Source organism: Podarcis pityusensis, assembly GCF_964106645.2.
Source record: "Podarcis pityusensis genome assembly, chromosome: 6".
NCBI lineage: Eukaryota > Metazoa > Chordata > Lepidosauria > Squamata > Lacertidae > Podarcis > Podarcis pityusensis.
In genome coordinates, this window is record NC_138030.1 from 90,875,480 (window position 1) to 90,897,855 (window position 22,376).

A 22,376-nucleotide genomic window follows, 5' to 3' on the forward strand; every position below is an offset into this window, starting at 1 on the left:
CCAAGGTCACGTTTCACTCCCCCTCCCCCCCCTTTTTAACTTTTATTGATAAATGCAATACTTACAAACACAAACCAGAACACTAAACAAACTTATTCTACTTATTCTACATTCTACATGCACCTCTCAACTTAGATTACAAAAAAGAAAACAAACATACTGTCAGGGAACTGACATCGGAGCGAGAGGCGAAGGGGAGGCTCCTAGATGATGCTGGAGAAGGACCCAGCAGCAGGGGGAGATACAGCTCAGTGGAGGGGGAAGCATTTAAGCGCAACACCAGGGATAAAGGGGGGCAGATGGGGGAATCGGAGAGAGGGCTCCAGGACTCTTCACTGGAACTCAGTGAGGAGGGGACAGGTCCTCCGCTACCCACGCCCTCCCTGCGCAGAAGACTCCCGCGCAGTGAGAGGAGGAGGAGACTGGGTGTCAAACAACTTTTATGTTGGAAGAGGTTCAAGAAACGCCCACTGACGGATTCTGCCAGTGACTGAGGCAGTCACAATTAGAAAGGGCTGTGCAGTCAGAAAGGTTTAACAAGGCAAATCAGCCTAGAGAGGCACCAGTTTACGCACGAGTAACTCATACTCATCACAGCAATCCGTCAGTCCCTGAAAGTTGCTCGTGCGCAGCAGCAGGCAGGCAGCATCATGAGCAAACCCGGAGAAGCAAGCACCCAGGGGGGAGCAGCTGGAGGGCAAACGCTGGTGGAGAGGAACCGAGAGTTGGAGCAGCATGTGGCCATTCTGACGGCGCGGCTGGACGAAAGGCGGTCTCAAGATGCACAGGTCAGGCCCACCCCCATAGCAAGGAAGGTACCGGGACTGGTGCACAAATTTGGGGGGAAGCCGCAGGAATATAGTACGTTTCGAACGGAAATAGAGTATGCATTGGAACTGCAGCATGACGATTTTGAAGACGGTGCGTCGCGGGTGGCATATATTGTGGGTCACCTGCAGGACGGGGCCAGGGAATGGGTCAGGCCCCTTATGGCGACGCAGAATGCCGCCATGCAGGACCTGAGGAAATTCTTCCAGGGAATGGACGCAATGTTTTCCAGTGATGTACAACAAAGTGTGACAAAGCGGGAACTGATGAACTGTAAACAGGGGAGCCAGTCAGTTAGGGACTACTGGTTGCGCTTTGCCATGATAGTTCACCGCCTTGGGTGGCAACTGGACTCCGAACCCATACAAATGTTATTCGAGGAGGGGTTGTCCCCAATGGTTAAGGATGAACTTTCCCGCGCACCCCGCCCACAGGGGATGGATCAGCTGACCAAGGCTGTGCTTGCGATTGGCGTGCGGCAGGAAGCGCGGGCCCAGGAGAGGTGGGAAGGGAGAGAGCAACGTTGCCATGACTACCGCATTCCTGAAATACCAAGGCAGCCTTCCCCGCCAGCAGAGCCAATGGAAATAGATGGGGCACGCGCGCGGGAAGTTTCAAGCGCCAGCGAAGGGCGCAAGAAGGAGGGAAAGGATTGGAAAACCTCCAAGAAGTGTTTCCTTTGCCAGCGGCCAGGACATTTTGCCAGAGCCTGCCCTCAAAGAAAGGCCTGGCAAGGAATGGTGGGAGCCGCAGGGGGTGAGGAGGAGGTTGTAAAGGAACAGGAACAGGGAAACGGGAACGCATGGCTGCCAATCAAGGGGCACAGCAGCCAGGCCAGCCACCAGTAAAAGTGCCCCAACCAGACCCCCCCAAGGCAGCAATAGCCATCGAAGTGGTGCTAGAACTCCCGAACGGGCACCCAGTCAAGGTGAAAGGGATGCTGGATTCAGGCAGCTCATGTAATTTCTTCAGCAAAGACTTTGCATTAGAGCACCAGCTCCACTTACTGCCTTTGGATTTTCCCTTGCAAGTGACCACCATTGATGGCAGGGAGCTTCTAGGAGGGGAAGTGACACACCAGACCCCACCAATGAGAATGAGGGTGTCCAGGCACTCGGAGACCATCGCCTTTCATGTCGCCTCACTAGCAGGGCCCCCAATAATATTAGGGATGAGCTGGCTAGCACAACATGATCCAGTGGTGGCGTGGCATCAGAGGACAGTCACCTTTGGGTCAGCTTACTGCCTGGAAAACTGTCTAGGGGGGGAAGCCCCAAGAATGACTGTGGCCAGGGTGGCTGGGATGGCTGTGGAGCGGAAAGGGGAGGTGCCGCCGCAATACGCAGATCTGCGGGAGGTCTTCAGCGAGAAGGAGGCAGATAGACTGCCACCCCATAGGCCTTTTGACTGCCAGATCAACTTGCTTCCGGGGGCTCAGCTGCCAGTGGGTAAGCTGTATGCCATGTCTGACAGGGAGATGACGGAGTTGCGAGAATTTATTGACAAGAACCTGAAAAGAGGCTTCATAAGAGAATCAAAGGCGGTGGGGGGCAGTCCGGTGTTCTTTGTGGACAAAAAGGACACAAATAAACCCAGGCTCGTAGTGGACTATAGGGCTGTCAATTTGGTGTCAGAACCCGTGACCTTCCCGATGCCCAGGATTGACGACATTTTAACGCGAGTGAGGAAAGGCAAAATTTTTACCAAGCTGGACCTCAGGGGAGCATACAATTTGATCAGGATGAGGGAGGGGGACGAATGGAAGACCACAATGTTCACACCCCTAGGTGCCTTTGAGTACTTAGTTATGCCTTTTGGATTACAGTCGGGCTCCGCCTGTTTTCAAGCTTTCATGCACCACGTGTTGGGGTCTCTGCTGTACAAGAACTGCGTAGCCTTCTTGGACGACGTCTTAATTTATTCGGACAACAAGGAGCAACATGTTAGAGACATCAGGGAAGTGTTACAACGACTGCAGAAGCACCAGTTGTGGGTCAAGCTGGAAAAATGTCAGTTTCACGCCAGAGAAGTCGAGTTTCTGGGGTACAAGTTGTCTGACAAAGGCTTAGCGATGGACCCAAGCAAGGTGCAGGCAGTGCTGGAGTGGAAGGCTCCCAAAACACGGAAGGATGTACAGAGGTTCCTAGGGTTCAGCAACTTCTACAGGAAGTTCATCAAGAACTCCGCCCACTTGACAGCGCCCATCACGGATTGTCTCAGTAGCAAAAAGAAGTTTGTGTGGACAGAAGAGGCCCAGCAATCCTTCGAAAAACTGAAGAAGGCGTTCGCATCGGAAGAGCAACTCCTGCACGTAGATCTGGAGAAACCCCTGAGGCTAGAGACCGACGCGTCCGACAGAGCCGTAGGGGCGGTCCTTTTGCAGCCAGGGAGGGGCAAGCAGGAATGGAAACCGTGTGCCTTTTTCTCGAGAAAACTGAGCAAGTCAGAGCAAAACTATACAGTGTATGACCGTGAACTGCTGGCAATCTACGCGGCCTTTCGTCGTTGGCGTCATCTACTGATAGGGGCGCAACAACAGATCCAGGTTTGCACAGATCACAAGAACTTGGAGTAATGGAGGACCGCACGAGTACTCAACCAGAGACAGATTCGATGGGCACAGGAGTTCTCCAAGTTTTTCTTTGAAATCCGATACGTGCCCGGAGAGGAAAACGTAAGAGCAGACGCTCTCTCGCGTAAACTGGAGTACCTGGAAGGAGAGGGGGCGCCGGAGAAACGACACGTGATCCCTGAGGACCGATGGGTGTGTGTGGGAACTTTGGTGGGGAAACGAGAACTAGCCGGGCTGACCAGAAACGACGTGTTCGCGCAAACTAAAATCTGGGAACTACGAGACGGAAGAGGGACCCAAGAAGGGTTTGAGGAGAAGGAAGGGGTACTGTACTATAGGGGAGCGCTGTACGTACCGGGGGAGACCCTGAGGGGAAAGGTACTCAAACAACTCCACGACAACCCCACAGCAGGGCACTTTGGACAGCACAAAACCATGATGCTCGTGACCGGGCAGTTCTGGTGGCCCAGGGTGAGGGAGGATGTACGGGAATATGTACGGGGGTGCGACCGCTGCCAAAGGGCAAAGGGGGAGCGGGCTGCCCCCGCAGGATTACTGGAACCCTTACCCACGCCGGGAAAACCCTGGGAGGTGGTATCCATTGATTTTATGACAGATTTGCCCAAGTCCCGGGGAAAGACAGCGGTCATGGTAGTGGTCGACCTACTGACAAAAATGTGCCATTTTATAGCTTGCTCACATGCTGTAACGGCAGAGGAAACAGCCCGGTTGTTTGTGGAGCACATATTCCGGCTGCATGGCGCCCCCTTGAGGGTTATCTCCGACCGCGGAAAACAATTTACTTCCCGGTTCTGGAGGAAGCTCATGAGCTTGCTGCAGGTGGAGGTGGGTTTCTCGACGGCGAGACACCCAGAGACCAACGGGCAAGCAGAAAGAGCAAACAGTATACTCCAGCAATACCTACGCTGCTACATCAGCGAGAGGCAGAACGATTGGGTAGAAAAACTAGCGCTGGCTGAATTCGCGTACAACAACGCGGAACACGTGTCCACGGGAATGAGCCCATTCATGGCCAACCATGGGTGTCATCCCAGGGCCTTCCCGGGGAGTGGAGAGGAACACTGGAGCGTACCCGCTGCAGAGCAGTTTGTGGAAGAAATGGAGGCCCTGCACCAGCAACTTAAGATGAACTTGGAGCGGGCCAAGGAAACTTACAAGAGGCAGGCAGACAAGCACCGCAGGGAAGGGGAGACCATACGGGTGGGGGACCGGGTGTGGTTGTCCACCCAAGGTCTACCTTTCAAAGGGGGGTGCAAGAAGTTGCAGCCCAGACGGCTGGGACCTTTTGAGGTAACACAGCAAGTTAATCCCGTGGCATTTAAGCTCAAGTTGCCTGATAGCATGAAAATACACCCGGTTTTCCACAGGTCCCTGCTCTCACTGCATAGGGAAGGGCGGGAATTCCAGGGGCAAGAGGGAGAAGTCACCACACACCCGCAGGTAGAAGAAAGGGAACACCATCACAGGACCACGGAGATACTGGACTCAAGGTGGCGAGGGCGCCAGGTGGAGTATTTGGTAGCGTGGGAGGGGGAACCTGGGTCCGAAAACACATGGGTTCCCACGGAAGCCTTCGAGGACAGGTATCTGGTGGAGGTATTCCACCGCCGGTTGCCGGACAAACCCAAACCCCTGGAGAGATTCTGGGAGGAGCAATTTGGAACCACAGATGATGAAGAGGTTTTTGAGGGATTTTCTGACTCCGAGGAGGAGGGAGGAGAGGTTTCGGAGGAAGAAGAATCAGACTGGGAGGACCACCCCGTTGGCAGGTGTAAGAGCGGGTGGGAAGTGGGTTTCGAATCCACAGAAGATGGTGACAGTTCCTTCCGGGGGTTCCCCGCCTTGTCGGCCGACGAAGGGGACGAAGTTGATCCCACAGGTCGGTCCAGGGGTAGAGGGGATTCTGGGGGGGAGGTGGATGTCAGGGAACTGACATCGGAGCGAGAGGCGAAGGGGAGGCTCCTAGATGATGCTGGAGAAGGACCCAGCAGCAGGGGGAGATACAGCTCAGTTGAGGGGGAAGCATTTAAGCGCAACACCAGGGATAAAGGTGGGCAGATGGGGGAATCGGAGAGAGGGCTCCAGGACTCTTCACTGGAACTCAGTGAGGAGGGCACAGGTCCTCCGCTACCCACGCCCTCCCTGCGCAGAAGACTCCCGCGCAGTGAGAGGAGGAGGAGACTGGGTGTCAAACAACTTTTATGTTGGAAGAGGTTCAAGAAACGCCCACTGACGGATTCTGCCAGTGACTGAGGCAGTCACAATTAGAAAGGGCTGTGCAGTCAGAAAGGTTTAACAAGGCAAATTAGCCTAGAGAGGCACCAGTTTATGCACGAGTAACTCATACTCATCACACATACAAACTAAACATAGACATAAATCTTGACTTTCCTCCACCTATATGTGGATTCCTTTGTTTCTTTTCTTCTTCTCACTGTGTTATCAATATTATTTTTGACTATCTCATCTTATACCCATTTTTCTTAATTTTTTTACTCTGTAAGTTCCATTCATTGCATATCAGTATATTAATACCAGAACAATGATTTTTGATGTATTCCTTCAAGCAAGTCCACTCCTCTATCAGTTTTTGGTCCGACTGGCCTCTTACCACTGCTGTAAGTCTTGCTGATATTCACAAAATCTTTTTTTGCCATTCTCTTATTGAGGGAGTTTTTTCTCCCTTCCCATTTTTTGCTATAATCATTCTGGCTGCAGCAGTTGCATATAAGAAAAATGTTTCTGTCCACCATCTTGATTCAAAATGGTACCAGGTGTTCAAACGTAGACAAACACCAATTCCCCTTGGGAACACTCCTGTTGAGTTAGACAACGGTGTCTTTAGAAGCTTCTAAATCAGAACAGGTTGGAATCTGGATGCCAAATTTGATGAAGTCCCGCCAAATGGGGTGACAATGATATCTTCAGTGGCATCCAAAGTGGCACACTTTGGGTGAAGCCATGCAAAGTCACATTTCCTTCCACCATCTTGATTTTAAATACACCCCGCATCCCAGGGTCAACAAAGACCACCCGCTCCCCATCTCATGAACCCTTGAGCTGAGTTTGGTAATGATATGTTGAGAAGCATCCAAACCAACAGAGAACAGACAAACAAGCAAATGGATAAGCAGACAAACAACTTTCCAAAACATATACTGTATCTATAGATAGATAAAGATATCCATGTCCATGGATGTATGAAAATTACATGGATATAAATTTTGCTGTGTGCAAAACAGGTGTGATTTTTACCCCTCAAAGTGAAGTATGTAATGGCTAGGATCCAGAAACACACGCAGCTTATTCCATGCACCCAAGAGATCTTGTGCTAATGTTCCTTAAACAATAAGAAATGGCATGTTGTCGTAATGCCACACAGAAAAATGTTTCTGAATCTAAGAGACTTTCAAAAGCAGTGGGATAGGATATCTGGAGTTTAAAGGCATAAAGATTAAAAAATCCCACTTGGGATGTCAAAAGTAGCTCAGTTGTTTATTCCAGCTGTGTACAGTTATGTAGAAATCTGTTCAGTTCATGTGTTTCCTGTGAGTAATGGTCATGGATTGGGACACGCAACATCAGCAGACACATCCATGAAGTCCGGTGGAGACCAGAACAGCATCCCCACCTGCTGTCTGCAGGCATCTCCTTTTCTAGATGAGTGGGCATGTGTGAAGTGGACCTCATACTATGATCACCACCATGACCATAGATCCAGTGCAGTGTAAAAAGAAATGGGAAATCACAAACAAGTTCTAAGGAAACAGGAAAGTTCAGGGGGAAATGATATTAAAACATTTCACTCAGCTTTGTACTCGGTTGGTTGTCATGAGTATGTGAGTTGTCATTTAGCACAAAGCTTCCTTCCATACAGGCGCATTCTGTCACAGATATGTCAGTCCACATTGGATCTTGCAGCTCCAGTGAAGCAACAATCCAATAAACAATTTTGGGGAACTGAAGTAAGAGATTGTCTATCTTGTGCACAGAATCTGAATTACTTTCCTTTTTATTAAACTGAACTTTCTTACTTTGGTAGCTGGGCTGCTCCAATAATTTAATGCATCGCTATATACCATCAGCACAGAATACGAGTGGTTTAATGTAGCATTCCTTTTTTCAAACTTTTGGTCTTGTTCCTTCTTTCAAATTACAACAGTTTCAAATATTTACTCCTCTCCTCTGTCCTGGTGTGGAAATATCAGATGAGCCACAATATTAAAACAATTTATGTGTGTCTCCATACTTCATCCAGTAGCATAATTGAAGAAACAAATCTGCATAGTTAAATTCACAAATAAACATAAATAATGAAGTAGATAACAACAAGATAGAAAATGTAAGAATTGTGAGGGGAATTCAGTCTATCATAATTCTTAACAGAGATGCAGTAGACTGGGGAATCTCGGGCCACAGGGCAAAATATAGACATCTAAGTCTCTGTATCTGGGCCTTGAAATTCTTCCCAGGCCATTCCTCTTCTCCACAGGCCCACATCCCTCACTAGATTTGCTTTGAACCTTGCATATTTTTGCCCCTCAATAGTATCTCTTGCTTGTCTGAATGAAGGATAGACAGGGGATAGACACTTTGGGCCAGTAACAACTTTTGATTTGAGACAACTTCTCACAGATGTTGCACATATTGAAGGAGAAGTCCATCTGTGTGCTCCGAGGAATATTTTAAGAAATATGGGTCAGGCAAGTCACTGTTCCTATATACAGTGCAATCTGCTTTACCCCAAAGCCATGGGGAGTGGGTGGATATGATTTATAGTATCACTGCTGCTGCTTAAAGGTTTAGATAATCAGAAGCGCAGTTCGAAAAATACTGCAATTCACAACGGGATACACAGATATCATACACTGTGGGAAGACGTTTGAGAAATTCAGATAAGATGCATCAGACACCCACAATTCACGTAATGAGAGTTCTGCTGTATAATACTTCTGAATGTTGATCAGCATTCCAATCCCAGTTGTCTTGTATATGCTCTCCAGAGGAAAATAAACTTTTGTGGTCTTTTATCAGCTGTCTTGTAGATGATCTCAAAAGGGAAATAAACAACACATCTCTAGGAAATACTAGTGATTTATATGATTTTATTATACATTTTACCGGTTGTGGCAAACTTTATGGGTACTGTTCCCAGGAATTAATGTCTGTCTCTGTGTGGTGTGGTGTGGTGTGGTGTGGTGTGGTGTGGTGTGATGTTCTGTTCACAAGGACCACAGGGTTACGGCCTATCCATCAACTTGCCATTTATTTGAATTGAAAGAAAATTATATGAAAATGATGTATAGATGGTATATAACACCAATACAGATAGCAAAAATGTATAAAACCGGGTCAAACACAAGTTGGAAATGTAAAGAAAAAAAGAAGGGACTTTTTATCATATGTGATGGGAATGCAGAGAAGTTTAAAAAAAATGGGAAATGATATATAATGAATTGGGGAAAAAAATGTTTAAAGTGACATTTGTAAAAAAAACCAGAAGCATTTTTTTTAGGGATTGTAGGACAAGACCTTCCAAGAAAAATAAAGAACTTATTCATGTATGCTACAACAGCAGCAAGAGTCTTGTTAGCACAAGGATGGAAGAATGAGGAAATCCCAACGAAAGAACAGTAGCAAGAAAAATTGATGAGTTATGTGGAATTGGCCAAATTGACATATAAGTTACGTGAGAAGGACAACCGTGACTTAAAGGAAGAATGGGAACCTTTAACAAATTACTTAAAAAGACAACAAAATGATCTGGACTCCTTGGCAGGTTTTGAATAAACATCCACAAATTTATTAGTTGAACACATGATAGATAAACCAAGGATATGTATAATTTTATAATATGCAGAGAACAATATGTGCAAAGAAATCAGAGAGAGGAGCTGAGGGAAGTCCTGGGGGGGGGGGAGGGAAAAAATAATGTGATTGATTATGTGGTTTGATATCTTGTTATGTTGAAATTGTTTAATAAAAATACTCTATTAAAAAAAAACTTGCCATTTATTGACAGGCGCCATTCATGTAGTACACAGCCACATGCTCCACCCTAACCTCTTTTGCTATAGATGTTACCCAGAGTATACCCTGGGAGTGACTATGGTTCCAATAGCTACCATACCACTGCAAGTACTAAGCAAATTAGGATTAACTGTAGGTCTCCTACAGTCTGTCCTGGCTGCTGCCCAAGAATAACAACGGATGCCCTTTCTTGTAAGGAAAGAAGCCAAGGTTTACTCTAGCACACTGGCAGTGTAAATTAAGCACAAGAGAAGAGATGGAATTAGTTCTGATGCCCTTAGATGCCTGGGATGCAGCAAGGAAACAAGGCCAGGGGTCAGGATTCTAGGCAGAGATATACCTAGGGTGTCTTGTGGTCTTGGTAAGGAGCTATATCAGTGCTCCTGGGAAGAAGCTGTATCAGCTATTCATGGGAATGCCTACCCCACTAAGGTAAAGGTAAAAAGGTCAAGGACCCCTGGCTGGTTAAGTCCAGTTAAAGGTGACTATGACGTTGCGGCACTCATCTTGCTTTCAGGCCGAGGGAGCTGCCATTTGTCCACAGACAGCTTTCCGGGTCATGTGGTCAGCATGACTAAACCACTTCCGGCAAACCAGAACACCGTGACGGAAACCAGAGCGCATGGAAATGCCATTTACCTTCCCGTCGTAGCAATACCTATTTATCTACTTGCACTGCCATGTTTGTGAACTGCTAGGTTGGCAGGAGCTGGGACAGAGCAATGGGAACTCACCCCGTCGTGGGGTTTTGAACTGCCGACCTTCTGATCAGCAAGCCCAAGAGGCTTAGTGATTTAGACCACAACACCACCTCCGTCCCCTACCCCACTAAGAGTCCCTAGGCTGAAGTGAGACACACCTTCTTGGTGGCTGGGCCTCTTGATGTGCTGCAATTGCCTTGAAGACAGTGCAAAATCCCCCCTCCCCCCGCCCAACAGCTCCATCTGTGCTGTGGAGCTCCCCTCCCATCTGACAGGGAAGTGGCCTGCCTGACCAGGCTGGTGTTATTATTTGGCCAACTAAACAGTTGCCTAGGGTGTGAACCTCTGAGGGGCACAGTGCTGACATTTGTGGGGCACAGTTTTAGACAGATTAGTTTTTCTTAGAACTTATAAAATACCTGGTGATATTTTACTGTTACAGTCATACCTCAGCTCCCAAACGCCTTGGGAGTCAAACATTACGGCTCCCGAACAATCAAAAACCGGAAGTGAGTGTTCCAGTTTTTCAACATTCTTTTAGAAGCCAAACAGCCAGTGGGGCTTCTGTGGCTTCTGATTGGCTGCAAGAACTTCCTGCAGCCAATCAGAAGCAATGCTTTGGAAGTCAAATGTTTCAGAATTGGAATGGACTTCCAAAATGGATTCTGTTTGACTTCTGAGGTACAACTGTATTTTATATTTTGAAGAATTTTATCCTTTTTGAAGCAATTCATACATCAGAAAAGAGGTGGTAAGGGAAGAACTAGCTACTTTAAATGAATTCAAGATAGAACTCAAAATGTTTCAAGACAGAAGCTCTGGAAGGCGTGCCATCTCTCTGTATTTCTTACCAGTCACTCCTACCACCCCACGTTTTTACAATAATACCCCATGTATTACAATAATGTAATATGTAGGAACTAGAGAAATCCACTTGTTTTGTGTTTGAGTTACTTATAATGTGGCTACATCCCAGCTGCAGTCTTAGTGAAAATACAGATAAATGTGAACATCAGTAATTTCTGGTGAAGATGGGTTGAAATCTGTCTGGTGTGTGTCATGGGAAATAACTTGAGTTGCACAGGATAACTGATCACTTTCCTAAAGGAAACTTGCTGGAATTTTACTGTGTTCATTCTACAGATTTCTTTAAAAGTAGAAGATACTAGGGCCTGTGCCCCTGCTCACCCGAGTCACCCCCTATATTTCCCTCACATTAACCCCCAGTTCTTCCCCTTCACACCCCACTTATATATTTCCCAGACCACTTATCTATTTTTTATACAAATTGCTTGGCTGGCAAACTGTATTGCAAAATTCAGAGGAGTGCAAATATTAAAGGTTGTTTGTGTTTTCTTTCAGATACATTCACATTGAATTGCATTTCTCCCCCACCTCCCTATATACCACGGAGTTATGGTCTCTCTGCCACAGGCACAAGAATGTGGGCAGATTGTATGGGTGAAATGTGTGAAGTATGGAGCTGAGTATTAGAACTGGTGGTGTTGAACTGAGCAGATTCGGAAGCACCCCCCACTTCAAGCTGCATGCTGCAGTCAGAGTTTGCCCCTGCCAAAATTTGAGCTCATGCTCCACCTCCAATATTTTAAGATGGAGATTAAGTGGTTTACAAGCCCCCATGAGTCTAACTGCAAATGGCAGCCCTTTGAAAGGTTTCTAGCTTCAGGAGTGTCATTGCAGCAAAAGCATGGGGCTATAGAGGTAAGGAAGGCTCATTGTGCAAGCTCACCATTCAATCAAACATTGACTTGGAGGCAAGTCAATGTTTTCATAGGGATTTTATTCATTCAGATTTTTTTTTTTGCTGTCATTAATTGAATTTTTATGCTGTTTAACCCCAGCACTACTCCTCAGCCCACTCTGGACTTCACTTCTGAGGACAATCCCAGGAACAGATTTCTATCTTTTATTTCAAGAGCTGGCAAAGTTACTGCTATGGGCATCAGGCACACTGTGATGGCAGTTGCTGCACATATAAAACTTTGATCTTTCTTAAGGATTTTAACGGGGCGAGAACCCCTGGCCTGTTTTGAAATATAGCCATCCTAAAACCGTCCTCAATCCCTCAGCTTAGAGAACATGCATTTTCCAGAACTATTATTTATGAATGCGTAGTCTTGGAAATCTATATTTTTTGTGAGTGATTTAACAGCCTTATAAAGGACTTTTGCCATAGGGAACCTCCTGGCTAGCCAGTCAAACCATATTGCACAGCAGCGAATGCCAAATTGTCTGGCAAAGCCTCTCTTGAGCACCCAAGCTATGAATACATCTACTAAACAACCGAGTTCTGAATTCTTGACAAGGAGATATTAACATAAATGCAATAATCAGAAATGGTATAGAAAGTAAATCATAATTATATACATTTCCAAATTGCCTGTGGTGTGTGTTTTCTGGTTCTAGATAGCATGCACTAGCATTTAAGCTTAAAGAAAACAAGATGCAAATTGCCACTTTGAAATTTGCATTCTTTGGGCTCCCCTCTGAGCAGCATACAAGTAGTTAGGGCAACAGTCTCTCTAATCAGTATGAACTGCAATCCTGTGCATGTTTACTCAGAAGCCAGCTCTAATGTAATCAATGGGACTTGCTGTTGGAAGCCCTCTCTGAATAGGAGTTTTACGGCTACAAATAGTGCTGATTTTAGCAAATGACTTTTGGGCTTGGAAAGGTATGTTTCCAGACTGAGGCTGTTGCTTCTTCACTGTATGAATCAGCGCCAGAAGAATTAATCTGAACAACCCTTGTGCAAATCAGCCATGCCCCAACAGCTGTGCATTCTACGGTTCGGGGAAGAGGCCCTGCATAGCAGTAGCGTAGCATGTGGGTGCCACAGGGATGGTTCCCTCGGGTGCAAAATTCTTAGGGGTGCAAAATTTCAACACCTGGTGCTGCCTCAATAGAGCTGTGTGCTTCCCTTGCTGAGCTATGTTCTCATGTGAACGAGAAAGTGGCCTCTCCAGACAATGGAATGACTCTTCTTTTCTTATCTCTATGCCTGCAATCTCCTGGGTGATGCGGGAGCCATCAGGCAGTTGAATGTTCACGCATACTCTGTCCATTTCCCTCTCTTCCAACCGCCTCTATGCGGCCCCAAGCACTGGCAACCCATGCTATGCTACTGCTACGAAGGGTGAAGATACATCCTCATTCTGAGGAGTTTTTTGCGCATATGTTAGTAGCACCTTGATACAGCTACTACATGTGTAGCAGGCAAACCAGTGTGTGTGCGTATGGGAGAGCTACAAAGCATGACCCCACATGCTTCTCACACATTTTGTCAATGGTGGTTGGGAAAAGGGATGCTTATCTCCCCACTTCCATCCATGGCTTTTCCCCTATAACTTGTCCCAAGTGTTCCCTCCCCACTTACCCCAATCTGGGATCCCAGATACATATTTTCCTAATGCTCCTCTTACCCATGACTTCTCTGCAGATCAACCACTCCCAAAATGATTTAATGTACCATGCCGTCTTGGATTAAGAAGTCTGGGTAAATTAAATAGGCACAACTATATAAACACATTCTTACTGTATATAGAAAACATGGAAATAATGACCACAGCCTTTGCAGTAAATCATTAACTTTGCAGAGATAATGGTCAAAAAGATCCAAGCTCTCAGCAAATCACCATTACTTAATTTAGCTTGGCGGAATAACACTGATTTATAATCATTCTCACCTAATGAGGATGGAAAGCTGTTTCCCAAGTTATCCATTGCACTCCACAGAAGATTTCTGTGCCCACTCAAAAGAGTGGGAGGGAGTTTATTAAATTTGATTAGTTGAACAAATCCATGGTTAGTATTCAGCGTGTCTTCATGACAGAACTGAACCATGATTGCTCATTTTGACTGTGCTGATTTATCTGCTTCACGTTGAGAGCAGCCTCTTTGTGCAGCATTAAGAAGCTAAATGGATAGCTCACCATGGAAACAAATTGTTGACTGGTGTGAAGAGGAATATTGAGCTCACTTGTTAGCATTAGAGCTGAAACAAATTATTTAAAAAGACTAACCAGAATTCAAAAACCGAGACACAAAGGACATGAAAATATTGTATGTGTTGTGGGAGATGATGGCTATTCCCCAGTTTTGATCTATCGCCTTTTCACTTTGATATCTGGGCGTTGGGTTTTGAAAGGAGATACCTGAGTTTTGGTTCTGTGGAATGCAAACTGCATCAGAAAATTAGGATTTAAATAATTCTTAAAGTTTTCCTTTATTTGAGATGATGGGTTGTATCCAACTAAGTTCTACTCAGCATAAACCCATTGAAATTAAAAGTCCTAAACTAGTCATACCCGTTGGTGTCAGTGGCTCTGTTCTAAATGTACAATCGTATTTGGCTGTGTCTAAATTCAACCATTCCCAATGGCCTTGTGAAATTTCTTGGTGTAGGAGGCACATTTATACTTATAGGTAAAGGGTAAAGGGTAAAGGTATCCCTGACCATTAGGTCCAGTTGTGGACGACTCTGGGGTTGTGGCACTTATCTCGCTTTATTGGCTGAGGGAGCTGGCGTACAGCTTCCAGGTCATGTGACCAGCATGATTAAGCTGCTTCTGGCGAACCAGAGCAGCGCACGGAAACACGGTTTACCTTCCCGCCGGAGTGGTACCTATTTATCTACTTGCACTTTGATGTGCTTTCGAACTGCTAGGTTGGCAGGAGCAGGGACCGAGCAACGGGAGTTCACTCCGTCGTGGGGATTAGAACTGCCGACCTTCTGATCGGCAAGCCCTAGGCTCTGTGGTTTAACCCACAGCGCCACCTGTGTCCCTACTTCTACTTAGGACATAAATCTTTCTGGACAAGGTCTCCAGATGAGTGCAGGTGCCATGTGGATAACTCGTGAGTCCAGGGCTTTGTAAAAGATGTCCACAGAGGAACTAAAGCTGATTAGACCTGGAACGACAGTTTCCACTGAATTTCATCTAGAGCAGTTGTTCCCAATCTTTTTTTGTTTTGCCATGCCCTACTTAAGCAGCTCTAAAAAAAGGTCAACTGGTATTCAGTGCAGGAAATACTATTGAGAACAGCTGTTCACTTATGTTTTTTATAGTTTCCAGTGGCTACATGAATGTGCAAAGGTTGTATTTTATATGGGGCTGTAAACTTTTGTGCATTTAAACTGGGTTTGGTTGTTGAACAACAACTTCCATCACACCTAACATTCTGGCTAGGATTGATGGGAATTGGGAGTCCAATGTTATCAGGAGGGTTGTTCTTCATCTCTGGTTTAACTGGTGGATAATGTTGAAATTCATGGAAACAGACGTAGTAAAATACAAGCCAACATTCCATGCATGAAACCTCTCTGGCTTTATTGAGAGTGAACATTCTCAAAAGACGGACTGAATGCCAAAAAGTATAGTATAAAACTATCATATTTCACATGTTAATGACATTTAACTTTATTGTAATTCTGTAACGCTTATGCCACTGGTCTTCAACTGGTGTGTCGGGATCCACTGCTGGGTTGCAGCCTGATCTAAAGTGAGCCGCAAAAAAGTCAAAAAGTGTACCCGCAAATGCATCTATTGAGTCACAGGTGGGTCTGAAAAAGTTGAAGTCTATTGCAGCACTTAAAAGAAAGATATGTGTTAATAAGCCTTCTGTTCAGCAAAGATATATGGGCCTCTCCTCTTTTGTAAGAGGCCTGAGTCTCAGCAAATTCTGTACAAGCCCCAAACTTATGTGTTTATCCTGACTCAGGGTTAACTCACAGCTTTCATCTCTGGGGGAAAAAAATAAGAGTGTTGCCGAATCCTTTGAAATATGCAGAACCTTCCCTTTAGGATGGTCAGATACAAAAGAGGACAAGACTCTTGTTAGTTTTTTTTATATGAGAACATAAGAGACTTGTCTAGTTAAACGTCCTTTTCTCACAGTGGCCAACCAGATGCCTATGGGAAGTCTACAAATAAAACATGAGTGGAATCATTTTCCACTTGTGATTCCCAGCAACTGATATTCAGACACCTGCACTCTCTAATACTGGAGGTGGTACACGGTTATCATGAGTGGTAGCCATTGAGATCCTTCATGAATTTGTCAAAATCTATCCCACATGGCAATGATCAGGGATACTGGGAGTAGACATCCACCACACCTATAGACTGTCAGGAGCTCAGCCAACACTCGAGGAAGACCCTGGCAGAGACACATGCCCAAATGGCATGTTCCCTCCCTCCTGGTCGATCTTTCGGGAGCTTCAAAAGTTTTCTTCAGCCCGAACATCACAGCAACTGATGCCAACAGACATCAACACACTTAGGGATCCGCAGAGTTTGTGCACCTTGTGTGACAGACCTCAGCAACTCAGCATTTTGGCTAATCTACTTTATTTGCATATAAACACACACAGAGCACTGCAACATGGCTCCCTCTCTCTCTAGCATCAGACAGCAAAGAGAAAAAGAACAAAGGACAATAGTCCAACTTCACAGAACACAGTAACACAAACATCCTGTCTTCGTCACTTCCCACTCTGTGGAGTCAAAACATATACCGTCATGTGATAGACAACAATCCCATGACTGCAATCATGGAGCAGGAATTCTAACATAGAAACCCAGGTTGAAGGTGGCGTCCCTTTATACCACTTTTCTGGAATTGGATAGTGCTGTGCACTTTGAATAAATGCAGAAGTTATGATGGCGTGAATTTGCATTTTAGAAGCGAGCGGTGCTAAATTTAAATTATTTACTGGCTGCGGTAAATCTGCTTGACGCTTCAGGTGTATTTATTTATTGCAGAAGACACCAAATGATGTCTGTTTATAGCTCCTTAACTACTACAATTATGTAACGTCCTCTTTTCAGACTCTTAACCTTCTAGAAATAAATATTCTATATCCAGGTCTCCAGTGGCACACTATATAGCAAAGCTCAGACCCAGTTTGTGTTGTCTCTTATCTTTTAACCAGATAGAGGTTACACATGGTACAGGCATAAGACTGAGGATGCAGCTCATGGCTTTTCATACCACCTACTCACCAGGTGTAGTTGTCCCATTTGAAAGGCACTGGGGGTTATTATTTGCTGTTGAATTGCATCTAGTCATGCAAAACAATAGGCACAGGAAGCTGCCTCATATTTAGCTGAATCCTTGTTCTGTTACTGGCTGTTCTGTGGGCGGTTATGGATTTTGGGGGTCCTATGTAGGTCAGTTTTCAAGTGCTGCTACCTGAGTTAGGAACAGAAACCACACAAGCGAATATGATCCAATATTTATTATCACCACTGTTGTTTTTAAGTCTGCAAATGTTACAGAAATAGTTATGTAATTTTCTGCATTGTTTTTTGTGTTTCCCTTCCATTGAAAAACACATTGGAATTACAGTGGTACCTCAGGTTACAGATGCTTCAGGTTACAGACTCTGCTAACCCAGAAATAGTACCTTGGGTTAAGAACTTTGCTGCAGGATGAGAACAGAAATCGTGCTCCGGCGGTGCGGCAGCGGCAGGAGGCCTCATTAGCTAAAGTGGTGCTTCAGGTTAAGAACAGTTTCAGGTTAAGAACAGACCTCCGGAATGAATTAAGTTCTTAACCTGAGGTACCACTGTAATTACATTTGTTTCAGTGATAGCAGATGGTGAGATTAATAGTGTGGATTTCAGTGGAAGCTGAACTGTGGCAGCATAGAAACAGCGCTAGTTGTGATGAACCCAGAACATGGCAGAAATTACTGCTTCCTTACATCTGTATTCAATAAACCTTTCGATAAAGATTTGGACACAGCTATGCCTGAGACCCTTTTAAAATATGGGGCGCTGGGAACTGGGCCTGGGAACTTTAGCACACAATGCAATTATCCTACGATTGAGCTTTAGATTGTGCTCAAGGAATCCTGCTCCCATCTTGGTCTGCGGAAGTTATGGAAGTTCTATAAACTGAACCTACTCCTCTTACATTTGTCCTTCTTCTTGTTCCTTATATTATTGAATATATATTCATATATGTTTGAGGGGAATATATATATATATAAACTAGTAGCAAGATAACAACAAAGACAGAAACCGAAAAGTTTACAAATACTATTATAATACCTGGAGGCATTTCATTTCATGAGAAGCCATGTTTATTTTTCACTACAGCTAATAATGAAAGAGGTTTGAAAGCTGCTTTTGAGCTCTTTTCCTTCTCCATTTGCTCATCCAAAAAAGAGCCTCAAAAGCTTGATAGGATATTGGCCTGAGGTAAAAAAAAAAAAAAAAAAAAAAAAAAGGCACAGATTGTAGTTGGATCTTTCAGAACAGCCTCTGGAGTTGAAATTGCCTATGGTGAGGTAAACATGAGGTAAATGAAAAGGATAATGATAGCTTTCCCTGAGATGAGAGGCTTTTTATGAAGAATACTGAAAGGCACTGAAATTATTAAGGGTGAATTTGCTTGTATGTTATTTTGCCTTACTCCCCAAAAGGGTGTTTATTCGGTATTTAAAGTGATTTTTCCTCCTCTCCCTCACCCATTGGCAATTACAAACATTCTTTCAAAATTCCAAACGAGGGACTTTGGAGTTGCTACAATATTCTCTAGTGGGGTCTCTGCCTTTAACAGCTGCACAAAAAGCAGAAATACAGTAGGAGAAGTTTTCAGAGCTGGGGAAAGTTTCATTTGTTGAATGTCACACTGTAATTAAAGGCACAGGAGCCCCACTGGAAAAAGAAAGATGGCAACCCCATTTGCAATTGACATAGGCCATGAAAATTTCACATGACTACATGCGTAGCCAGAGAGCACTGTCATTCTGTGTGTTCCTTATCTCATTGTCTCTAAAAGGTTACATTTTTTGTCTGGAAATAAAAAGCTCTCTGGGCTTGAGGTTCCCCACCCAGGGAATAAATGATCCAAAAGTTACTTACCCATGGCTTCTTTGGGAATTTTAATTAGAATTACAGTTTCATACTAGCTGTATTGGACACATGGGACAGAGCCAAAGTCACAATGGGAATCATTTCTCCATTTGAGTTGAATTCACTCTAGTCATTCAAGTTCTGAAATGTCTTAATCTCTTAACACAAAGGCTCCTACAGACATTTTTGGATGTGCAGCCTGAGCAAGCAAAGTAACAATGTGCAACCCCTGAATCTTACCAAATTTCATTTAATTTTGCTAAGCAAGTCTTAACAATAGAACAGTACAGGACTCTTCATGGCCACAATGAGTTTCACTGTGGAATTTGTAACTAATTTCACCAGAATCAATATCTGAAGCAATTTTGAAATCAAAACATTTGCAAGGAACATTGCTGGTAGGGATAAATGTTTTTGAAAAGATCAGGTATTTCAGGCAACTCTTTTTAAAAATGTGAAATCTTATGACAACATTCATTTTTATGTATTTAGCATATCTGGAATCTATCCATTGCACGAGGAGTTCAGGGTGGCATATAGTTGGAGTCACCCCATTTTTTCCTTGCTTTTCAGGCTGGGGGAGCCAGCGTTTACGTTGTCCACAGACAGTTTTCCGGGTCATGTGGCGAGCAGGACTAAACCGCTTCTGGCGCAATGGGGCACCGTGACAGAAACCAGAGCACATGGAAATGCCGTTTACCTTCCTGCCGCAGCAGTACTTATTTATCTACTTGCACTGGTGTGCTTTCAAACAGCTGACAGGAGGTTGACAGGACAGAGCAACGGGAGCTCACCCCATTGTGTGGATTCGAACCGCTGACATTTCGATTGGCAAGCCCAATAGGCTCAGTGGTTTAGACCACAGCACCACCCATGTCCCTTTGCCTTTACCTTTTGTCTTCAGAATATCCCTGTGGGGTAACTAAGGATGAAAATATTGTGACTTCTGCATGGCCATCTAGAAGTATTGAGCAAGCATCAGAAGCAAGACCTCACTGGTTCTTCAGATGTTGTTGGACTACGAATCCCAATTTAGTGCCGTGCGGTAATTTTTTTTTGTAGAGGAACAGTTAGGACCAGAGAAGGCCACTTGCAAGGGCGATTGGGGGGACAGGACGTCATGCATGTGATGTCCTGACATCACACTTGTGAGCATTGCACCTTCCTCCTTAAGCCGGGCAAAAGCTTCCTGGGTTTTGAGAAGGAGGTCCAAGGGAACATCTAGGGGATAGTCTAGTCCCCCAAGTCCACTGGCCACATGCCACTGAATCCCATCATTCTGGCTCAAGGCCGTTCAGTCTTGCTGGGTGGGGCTGATGGGTGCTTGAGTTCAACAGCATTTGGAGGGTTGTAGGTTCCCCATCTCTGATCTACTACATCAGAAGATTTTAAACTTTCCACCTGTAAACAACACTTTCCACATTATTATGTCTGCTGAGGAATATGTTGGAGAGCCTTCTGTTCTAGGGTGTAAGTTCAATTCCCATGGGAAGTTTATCTAGATGATTCTCACTCCGTATAATAAACTCAGTTTGTGTTAAACACGCCCAACCTTTTCTAGTAGTGATGCCCTCTAGGGGAAGATCTGTGGTGGAGCCTGTGCATCATCACTCATAATCTCATTGAAGAACCCTTGACAAGCCTTTATTACCAGCAAATACTTGAAGAGTGTTAAACAGGCCAAATCAATCATTCAAATACGTTATCTACAGATTTTCAGGACTGCTTACAATTTGCCTTATCAGCCTTTAACTCCTTCATGGCAACCTGTTTCTCCTCATTATGCCCTTGCCTCTTTCAGTTTGAATGAATATGTAAGCTCATAAGGCACCTATGAGCCTTCTCGGCAGCTTACCATTCAGACACTGAAATCATCCTCTGCTATGTAGGAAATGGATAACTCTATTTTATATTGAGGGCTTCAGTCCTTCATGTGAAATCTTCGGAGTCCACACATCTGCGGTAGGTTTGTCCAGAGTTATCTGTGTGTTGTGCTGGAGCCCAAAGTAGGCAGAACCAGACCTGGTGTCTGGCCGCCTATTTTATACCTACCACCTTATTAATTCTCATCTACTGAGGGCCAGTTTTTATAGTCAGCAGAATCAAGTGGTAAAGTTTTCCAGAGTTGCTCAATTTTTGGCTGCTGTTGGATGGGTTGAATGTTTGAATGCTCCCACATACAGAAAAAAAACCCCACACCTTATGGCATACAAATTGTTACTGAGAACATAGAAGTATATAAAAAAGAAGCAGCATAGCAGGAATTTGTTGATATGAAAGGGAAAAGAAAATGAGAAATCTCTGGGTGTGTGGCTTTCATTCTCCTGCTTGAAAGCCAAGGGGCAAAGCTATAATGTACATTCCACTTTTATTTTACTTACATTAATGGATTTTTCTTCCACACCCACAGGAACAAGAGTCTTGCAGACTCACTGGCCAACTATCGGAAGTTGCGACCCATACCTAACCTACAGAGACCAGCACCTATGGAGATAAAAGGGTACTTCAGTCTCTGAAAATGCTCAACTTTTGATCTTTCGGAATGAAATGCTAACAATAGACTACAGACTGTTCTGTGTTATGATCCGAGCAAAGCTTTAGCTCCCGGTATCTCATCAGGTTAATAAAGTGAGTGAATTTTCTTTTGAAGCAACATCCTAATATTAGAAGTGGATAAATTATCTCAGGTCCTGATTCTAGAAGGAGCAACATCTGTACAGTCAGGGGAGTCTGGTTCCCACTGAAAATGGTAAGGTGGAATGCAGAGAGATCAACACAAGAGGAACAAAAAAAAATGGCTGGTGGAGCTAGAGTCAATAATAAGCGAAGCCAACTAAATCTTGTTTTGTCCTCCTCTCCCTATCTACATTATGAGGTTTAAAATAGTGATATATCTTACAGAGTTGTCAGAAGGCTAACGGGGCTACTAGATGAGAATTGCTTTGGATATTCTAAAGCTTTATATAAATCTTAAGCATTATTATTCCTACCGCTCACATCCAGGTTTTGGTTGTAGCTGAATTCTAGGAATTGAATCAAGGGCCTTCAGAACTGACTCCAATACAGCCATGTGATCCCTTTTGCCAAGCACACAAAATAAGTGCAACTTCTAGACACTGAATATTGAAAGTGTGAGGAAAGGATTTCCCTACTGCTGAAACATTTGTTTAAGTAGGAAAAAAATAGAACTGTAAGAAATTGAGATGAAAGCCTCAACCTCGACATATTATTAGAGGCTTGTTCATAGGAAGGCAATGCCATTTGATTTGGTCCATTAAGCAGGGCAATCTAAATTGCTCTTATGCTGGTTGTGAGGAAACGCATTTCATTGGATTCTTA

The 22,376-nt window shown here is 44.6% G+C and overlaps 1 long non-coding RNA gene across 1 annotated transcript in view; it reads left to right on the plus strand.

The window, feature by feature from the left end:
* Positions 1 to 21,776, plus strand: part of LOC308480675 — a 71,343-nt gene extending 49,567 nt beyond the window's left edge. The window contains exon 3 of the long non-coding RNA XR_013988216.1: positions 21,448 to 21,776. This is a non-coding gene — a long non-coding RNA (uncharacterized lncRNA). The remainder of the gene's footprint in view (positions 1 to 21,447) is intronic.
* The last annotated feature ends 600 nt before the right edge of the window (positions 21,777 to 22,376 follow it).